This window comes from Carassius auratus, chromosome 32 (genome assembly GCF_003368295.1).
Source record: "Carassius auratus strain Wakin chromosome 32, ASM336829v1, whole genome shotgun sequence".
Lineage (NCBI taxonomy): Eukaryota > Metazoa > Chordata > Actinopteri > Cypriniformes > Cyprinidae > Carassius > Carassius auratus.
Window position 1 is genome coordinate 5,198,555 of NC_039274.1, and position 9,968 is coordinate 5,208,522.

The window sequence follows — 9,968 nt, forward strand, 5'->3', positions numbered from 1 at the left end:
TTTAGTGAAAATGGAGAAAAATGGAAAAACATATTCTAAATGTCATTCATTCTGCCAACATGTCACTCTGACCTTAAAATATCATCTATCCCTTGTTGTAAATGTGGACAAAAGAATCCTGTAAAATACCACATTTTGATAAGAGATGAAGCCCACATAAAGGGTGTGTGTGTGCGCTGGGCCATCAGTGATGGGGTGAAAAGGTGGCAATGATTCTGGAGGCTCACAGCTCCAGGGGGTCACATCAATTCTAGCATTACTGATTTAGTGATCAGTGTTATTAATTCAATGCATTCTGTGTCATGGTAGAGATGAATGAATTCTGATCATGCACTGTGTGATAGGGTTATTAGTTAATTAAAACTAAAACCATAAAAAAGGTTATTGATATTTGAAACTAAATGAACTTTAAATTATAAAACAATTTCCGCTATAGTTGTCAGGGCAACATTTCTCATTTTCATTTAGTTCAACTTGATGTACCAAAATAACTAGAAATGAAACATGATTTTAAAAACTAAAATAAAAATCAAATGAAAACAGAAAATATAAAAATAAACTAATAAAAGATTCTGATAAAAATGTGTAAACAACACACACACAAACACACGTATATATATGAGTTTGCTGGCACACACACACACACACAAACATATTTTTTATGCATTTTTTTCTTCTAAGTTCCTCAAATAACAAAAAACAAACAAACAAAAACAATAAGATTAAGAACAAGACCAAAAACATTATAGGGATAATACAGAGCTCTTATGAAAAGTAGCCATAGTTATACTGTATACCCCCACCCCCCCAAAAAAAAGGTTTCTAAACAATGAATAAATTAAAACCATGGTTCATTTTCGTAAGGGTTAGCATGAGTAAGATACCACGAAAGTCTCCAAGTTAGATCCAGTTAAGAGATCAGGTGTGTGTGTTGACAGTGTGCCAGATTATGGTACATTGAAGGCCACAGTAAGTGTGAGCATCTCAGAGCTCATATAACAGTATCAAATCACTCTCTCAGTTGTAATTTCAGTACAGTAGTTACATGAGTCATGGAAACAGCATGGATTTCCTAGAACAAGTAATTTTGTAATTATAGGGTGAATATGCAGTTGTCAGGGATACATTGGTGCACCTCATCAACACAAAAACAGATGGATGTTTTTTTTATTGTTTTATTGAGCCATAAACCCTATTGGAGCTGTTTATTTACAGTATTATGCCATCAGATCTCATTACTGTATTCACCGCATCACCTCCATGCTGAAAGATTCATTTACATCGTACATACTGTCTATAAACACTTGTGTTGCCAAAGCAATGACTTACGTGTTTGTATTACAAGCTCTGTTACCAGTTCCACAGTGGAAAATGAAACAATATTCATACCAGATTGGTGCTGAATTGAACGGTTAATCAGTGAGAACGGTTTGGCCCGATGGTGGAAAAACAACTATTGCTTTCATTTACATATACATTTATGCATTTGGAAGACACTTTTATCCAAAGCAACTGCATTCAAGGCATACAATTCTTGCTTTCCCTGGAAATCAAACCATGACCTTGGCATTGCTAGTGGATTGCTGTATTGTTTAAGCTCATTAACAAACTTCTATTCTAAAGGAATACTGTCCTTTACCTGAAAAAGGAAAACTCTTACTCAGTTTTGTTCAAAATCTCTAGAACTTCCTTTCTTCTGACATTTGATTCTTTCCACTGATATGTTTTTGATATTTTGCCTTTTTTCTCCAAACAATGACAATCAATGGGTTTTGGAGAAACATAAATAGTTGAAATATTTTTTCTAAATATCTTCTTTTGTGTTTATCATCTGAGAGAATGTCATACAAGTTTGGAATGTTATGAAGGTGAATAAATGATAACAGAATGTTCATTTTTTTTAGGTGAACATTCCCTTTAACTGTTCCATGTTTCTGTATAATTTCTAGACTGTGTACTTGCTTGTCAGTGTGCATGATTGTGTATGCATTTGAATATGAAAGCGAAGTGATTTTGCATTGCAGGAATGTCATTAATGTGTGTGTTGGTGAGTGGGTGGGTGAGCCTCAGCATGTAGAAGTAATATAGACCTCTCTGCTCCACTGGAGAGGACAGAAACAGAGCGAGAGAGAGACGGAGAGAGCACTCCCCACCGTCATTAGTGCTCTGTTATATTTTTATTTTTTAATGTAGAGAAACCACATCCATGTTCTCATCTCGAAGAAATCAAGTACTTGTCCTGCAGGCCAGTTTGTCACAAGCAATTATACTAAATGATGCAAAAGCCAGAATATTGTGGGGTTAAATTGCATGTGGAGAGGCTTTTGACATGTGACTTTCTCTCTCGTCTCTTTGAGAATAGGTGCATTTCAGGGAGATAGAAATCCATTAGAGTCCAATCATAAATAACTCTCTCTGTCCTCTGTTTGAGAAGAGAGAGGAAGAGAGCAGAGGCCAAACTACCTGTGATTGAATTTGAGGGCATTATAGTTCGGACTTGAGTCAGATTTCCATTGTTCCGAACAGCCCTAGTGTATCATATAGCCATGCAATAACACGCCCACCTGTTAAATATCAGATTACTCTGAAACAAATGGCATCTGTTAGCACAAGGCATTTAAGATCCTTTCAATGCTGCAGCTGAAACACTGCCCAAAATTATTCATACTGTACCACTGTAACCTTACAATAGGATGACATCCTTTAAAACCCTTTACTTCACAGTCCATTCCACAGAAGTCAAGGTGAGTTAGAAATGTTAGATCCAGAAGAGCAGTAATCAAAAGTAATCAAAGAGTCAAGATACTGTATTAAAACAAGGGAAAACCAACCCTGTTGCGTTTCTATCACTCTCTCTCTCCCTCTTGGTAGGGCTTTGGCTGTTAGCCTTGCCAAAGCAATACAGAAAAGATTATGCTCACCAAGGTTACATTTATTTAACTAAAAGCAGTATATTATTATGATATTGGATTTTCAGTTTTAACATATTTTCAGAATTTTCTGTAATTTATTTCTCTGATGGGGTAGTGTTGGCGCAGTGGATAAGCACATGCTTTTAGTGTGAGAGACCCAGGTTTGAATCCACTGTGAGACACCAACGTGACCCTGAGCAAGACACTTAACCCCTAGTTGTGACCTCTGACACACATATATATATATATATATATATATGTATATAGCAATTTTAAGTCGCTTTGGATAAAAGCGTCAGCTTAATACATAAATGTAATGTAAATGATGGCAAAGCTGAATTTTCAGCAGCAATTCCTCCAGTCTTGAGTGTCACATGATCCTTTAGAAATCATTCTAATATGCTGATTTGGTGCTTAAGAAACATTTCTTCTTTTAACATTTTTGTGAGAATTGTATTAAAAAAAAATTTCAGGATTCCATAATCAGATATAAACAGATCCTTAACAGATATAAAACAAACAAACAAAATAATTTATTTGCATTTATTTGAAATATAATTTTTTTGTAACATTATACTCTTTTATCAATTCTTCATTTTGTGAGGATTTCTGTCTAATGTCTGTTTAATTGTTCAGTGTTTAAATGTTCTATATTGGCTTAAGATTTGATTTGAAAGTACAGCTAGAGTTTGCTTTACATTTTTATTTCTCCATTGATAAGCTCTTCAATGTATCTGTATCTGTATCTGTATGACATACTGCATCCACTTAGATTCTGAAATAAGCTTCTGAGGAAAAAAGTTGTGCTGTAGAGTTCAAGGGATATATCTACAGTACTTAAGGTAACTATGATTTTGCGAAACACAGCCAAAACAGAACAAAAACCTGAACAGAGACTGCAGTCTGTCTGAGAAACAAAAGTGTGTCTGGAAGCGGGCGATTCCACCTGAATAGTTCTCCAGACAGAGTTTGTTTGGTGATTTTGTGGAAAAGGTCACAATCAGCCTGGTATTGAAATGCATTGGTTTTTATTTCACAGTCTATTGCCTCCCACTTCCATTACCACTAACTCACGCGGTCTCTCCATCTCATTTAAAGCACAGCAGAACTGACAGGATGCTCCAAATGACTTGTGCTCTTCTCCCGAGCACAACTCACAGAACGCTCACTGCTCCAAACAAAACACAGATAACAAATGAAGCTGTGGAGATAGAGCTATCAATGAACACAATCAAAAAGATAATAAACACAGCAAATGCAATTGTGCCACTGATGGGGGAAATATGTATTACTGTGAATAATGAGTGGTGAATAGATTTCTCCAGTCTCTCTTTAATGTTTTGTCTGTGCTCATGGCCAGTGGGCAAACGACGCAATCACATTTCATCAAAACAAGCTCAAAGAAAATAACTTTTTTTCAACATGCTCGATGAATATTGTTAGTGTGGCTGATTAATGCAAAGCATTGCCTTCATTACATTCATGTGCGATATGATGCATTAAACAGTGGCTGATGCAGCATCACCTCTAGTGTTGTATTATGACATATTCCTAACTGTGTTTTCTTTCTCACTTCACCTTATCCAGAATAGCCCCTGGCTTCTCATTTTAGCTCTGGCAACCGCTACACATTTAATAGGTTTTTGAACTGTCAAGGCCTCAGGGTCAACACTCCACAGAATGAGCAAGATATCTGAATGGAGCTTGTTCACACACACACACACACACACACACACACACACACACACACACACACACACACACACACACACACACACACACACACACACACACACACACACACACTTCATCTGCACTGCAGTGTTACACTGAACTCTCTCTGTGTGTGCATGAGAGAGAGAGAGAGAGAGAGAGAGCAATTTTATTTCACCATTAAAAACATTTTCACACACAAAAAAAAAACATTCCATAACTTACTACCAGTTAAAAAAGAGGTTTTCCTCCTCTACAAAAACGAAACCCCTATTTAAACACCACTTATTCTTAAACATCAATTCATCACTATTTACTTGATAATATTCATATTGCAATCGAATCCTAGATTCAACTAAGGCCTTGAGCAAATTGGCCATATTAACTTTGCCTGTCCAAGCGGGAGTTTGGAAAAAGTACAAATCTCCTTCTTGTTTTAAGACTATTCATACCCATAAAAGAACTTTGTTTTTGAGAAATGTAAACCTAATCTCCTGAAAATTCCATTTAAAATTTTGAAAAGAGGAAATAATTTACAACATTCACAAAAAAAAAAAAAAAAACCACGAAAAACAGTGTCAGGTTCTTTGCACACAGTACGCAGCAAAGAAACTGAAAATGTACATTTAAACAAAAAGACTTTTGTTGCCAATGAACAATGCAAAATTTGCCACTGTAAGTCACCAGACCTTTTTGGAAGAGGACTTTTAAACAAGGCCAAGAAGGCGATTTATTTTCGGATACAGAAAAATAAGTTCTCCATTTTGTATCTCTCCTCTCTCTTAACTGTCCCACAAAGAATGACTTTACACAAATGTTATAAAAATTACCATACATAACATTTGTTATAAACTGTTGTAAAGGTCTAGGAAACGATGTTTTCAAAATCTTCTGAATATTCCCCTCTGTTCTCTCTGATCTGCTTCCAAGTAAACCTCTGTACTGAAAACCACTCTCTCTTTGATAAATCCAACAAATTACCAACTTTAGTTACTCCTGCTGAGACAAAATTAGAGATATCTTTGTTAGACATAGTAGTTTTGACAAAACAAGGGGTTATGAAAGTGGTTCATTAAAGCCAAAATGCTCCAACTCAAAATACCCCCAAGCTTCAAAAACAGATCCTTAAAACTTTATAACAGTCTTAACTCTTACATCATTTTCTGAAAAACAAAAAACAAACAAAAAAAAAACATCTGTTTATCAAGCCCCATTTTTTGGTTTTTGTTTGTGAAATAACAAGACCAAATCTAATCCATGGTACAGAGTCTGAAGAATAAAGCAGCTTTTGGGCAGTTTGTAACCTCATGACTTTCACCTTAGGGGTCAGATGGATTAACCCTTGACCACCCTCATTGACAGGAAGACAAAGTACTCCACAGGAGAGCAAATAATGGCCACCCCAGAAGAAATCCAAAAAAGCTTTCTGAAGTTTTGACAAGAGCTCTTTTGGAGGATCCAATACTATTAAACAATGCCACAGCAATGAGACTGTTCCCTACTAGAGTAACCCACTCAAATAATTGAGTTGATGGGTTGATTGACACAAATATTTAATATTTCTGACAATTGAGATTTTTTTTTTCCTTGTATGCATTTTTATTTTCTTGCTTAATGAATAACATTCAGGCATGTAAAGTGTATATATTTATTTTTATTTTATATACTTAAATTTTTTAAACATTATTATTAAACCAGTGCGTCGATGGTTGCTGACGTCACTCGCGCCCCAGCTCGTGGTGAGAGAGAGCGGCATTTCGGCTGCTGATTAATCTTTTCCATCTTCGCATTTTTTTCTTTAAATATATGCCTGAACTGTTTTGTTGCATTGGGTAAGTCAAAATTATTCTTAATTACACAAGTATGTTAGTTTATTAATGTAAGATGATGTAGATGATTAATTGTGTTCTCGAAGTGGACAAATGTAAATTGTTTTCATGATATTACTAGAATGTTTAACATGTTTATACAGTTATTTTGGAGAAATTAATGTTGTAAGTTTTAAGTTATCAATGTTAAGTGAAGTTAATGAAGTTTTGGCTGACGTCACTCGCTCGCCAGCTCGTGGTGAGAGAGATATGAGCCGTATTTCGACTGCTGCTTAATCTTTTCCATCTTCTCATTTTTATTTATTTAAATATATGCCTGAACTGTTTTGTTGCATAAGTAATCCTTGGATGCCGTGTGTGCTTGATGAGATCGGAGTGAATCATCGCGTCGTGGTCTTTTTGGATTCGTGCCAGGAGAGGAGAAACAAGTTGGATTTCACTACGGATCGTTCGCAAGAAAGGAAAAGTTTCTTCATCGTCCCTTACGGCAAAGATTCTGTAGGCACTCATACACACATTGACTGAACTGAGACAAAAACATTCCTACTTAATTCAGGACTTTGGTATTCATCCACAAATTTTAGTTGTTCCATATAATTATTATTTGTAATTTTTAATTTTATTTTCATTTTCTCTATATTCATTTGAATTATTAACTGACAGCTTTACTGTTCAGTGGTTGAAATGTGATCAACAAAACTTTATTTTAATTTTTTTATGTTAAAGGGTTTCAAACATATTGCAGTGCAGTATATAAAAAGAAAAAAATACAGAAAGTGCACTTTAAAACTGATTTCTGTCTAAAGCAAGATGATGGAAAAGTCAATCCTTGCAACTTCTCTCTCAACATCCTTATTAATGGTTCAATAGAAATCATATACAAGAAGCTGCAACCTTGTCTCACTCCTCTGAAAAAGTCTTGTCAGACTTCCATTAACCTTCAGCATGCTGTAAACGTCGCTATAGAGAAGCCTTACCCATTAAATAAACTGTTCTCCAAAGCCTTCAAGCAATTTAAACAAATATGCATAGTCACCTTTGTCAAAGGCCTTTTCTTGGTCCAAACACACAAGGTCAAGATGTAGTTTATGCTATTCGGTTAAATACAACATATCTCACACAAGAAAAAGGTTATTAAATATAGAATGCTTTGGAAAGCAGTGCGACTGGTTTCCAGTAAGAATGATGCTACAGACTTTTTCAGTTGATTTGTCAAAGCTGCTGTAAGGCCTTACTTAACCTCCTGAAAAGAAAAGTGTTTTTTCTAAATCAGCTTTATCTTCTTTTCCAAGCTGTGGAAGTCCATCTAGAAGTTGATCAGTTGGTTCAAGATTACTAGGTTGTGCACTATATAAATCTTCATAAAACCATAAAGCTTGAAAAATGATTTCTTTCTTTTTCCATTTAAAATACGAGTCAGTCTTTATTTTTTATATTTAGCCCTCTGCAAGGGCTCCTAGATGCTCCCTAGAGCGCTGCTAGAGCAAACCAGCAATGTGTCTGAATACACAGGCTAATCTATTAATTACTGACCCGTTAGGACTCACATGGGGATGATTAGAAAGAGCTGTTGGTTTGTCTCCTCAGCTCACAGCCAATCTTAGCAAGCCGCTGAGATCTAGTGTGAGACTATGAATCTGATCTGAGGATTGATCTGGCTAATTTTTAAACAGAAGTAAATATTTTCTGTGGTGCGAGAGTGCATGTTTCCAAACAGGTTTCCCAAAACCGTTTCTTCCTTACAACCCTGAGTACTTCATTTCCAAATACTGTATTTCCCTATATATTCTACAAAAAAATAAAAAAGATAAAAAAAAAAAAATAGTATGTTCACATAAGCAGAAACGTATGTGAACACTTCAAAAGATTGGATTCAAAATATTTTCAAATATTTTTTTTTTTTCAGCAAATTTTGAGCATCTGTTTTTAGCATTGATAATAATAATTGTGTGTGTGTGTGTCTTCTGTATTGTGATTGGCACCACTCAACACCTGGTCGGGTAATGTCATGTCCCTTACCACATTTGCTGTGAGCTTCAGTGTAAATATTGTGTCAATATCTAATCAATTTGAGAGCGATTTAAACCCGGATGATTTTAACCACTCTAAGTTTGTCTGCCTTGGGAAAGCTAGCGTTTCTCTGACATAGTGATAACACCTGTTGCATTCTCTTGTGCAGCTCAAACAGGTCTCTCATCAAATCAGATTGTGCATAGAAAACTTAAACTGCCAACTGGTGATAATCATGGCTGCTGGAGGTTAATTCTTCAAGCATCAATTCAGTTGAGTTTTGATGAGATGTCTGGTAGCCAATGTTTACATTTGAAATCACCAAAACAAACACGCCCCTACCCCAAAATGGTCTCGCCCCTATTTTCATAGCTCCGCCCCACACATATGTACGCAACACAGGCAATGATTAGTTCTGTGAAGCAAAGCAAAACCTTTCTTTCGTTGCTCGGCTCTGCTAATGTCCGTCCCATGCACTGAACGCTCTCTTCTTGACATCATGAGTAGAAATGCCGCTTACTGCTGATTGGCTACAAGATTGTTTTTCTAGTTAGCCCAAATCAGTTTTCTAAGATTTTTTATTTTTAATTTTTTTACGCTTACCCCACTTTTAAGATACATTTCGGATTTCTGCTAACTAAATGATCTGTAAATGCTAGCCTATATACAGAGCCTGAAATTTGGTTTGAGTTTAAGGCTGTGGGTATTGCATATAATGTTAATAACTCCCACAAGTGTCACGTTCCTAATTTCATGGCATCAACACATCTCAAAAAAGTTGGGACAAGGCCATGTTTACCACTGTGTGGCATCCCCTCTTCTTTTTAAAACAGTCTGCAAACGTCTAGGGACTGAGGAGACAAGTTGCTCAAATTAAGGAATAATAATGTTGTCCCATTCTTGTTTAGTACAAGCTTCTAGTTGCTCAACTGTCACATCTTCCTTTTTATGATGTGCTAAATGTTTTCTATGGGTGAAAGATCATTTCAATACCCGGATCCTTCTTCTATGCAGCCATGATGTTGTAATTGATGCGGTATGTGGTCTGGCATAATCATGTTGGAAAATTCAAGGTCTTCCCTGAAAGATTCGATGTCTGGATGGGAGCGTATGTTGTTCTAGAACTTGGATATACACAATGCAACACAAAACAACTTGGGTTGTCTTTGTCCTCTTTAGTCCGGATGACATGGTTTCTCAGTTTTCCAAAAATAACTTCAAATTTTGATTCGTCTGACCACATAACAGTTTTTCACTTTCACTATTTTAAATGAGCCTTGGCCCTGAGGAAATGCCTGCACTTCTGTATCAGGTTTAGATATGGCTTCTTTTTTGACCTATAGAGTTTCCACGGTGGATTGTGTTCAGTGACAATGTTTTCTGGAAGCATTCCTGAGCCCATGTTGTGACTTCCATTGGACCCGAAGGGCCCGAAGATCACGGGCATTCAGTATGGTTTTCCGGCCTTGACCCTTAAGCACATTTGAGATTGTTCCAGATTCTC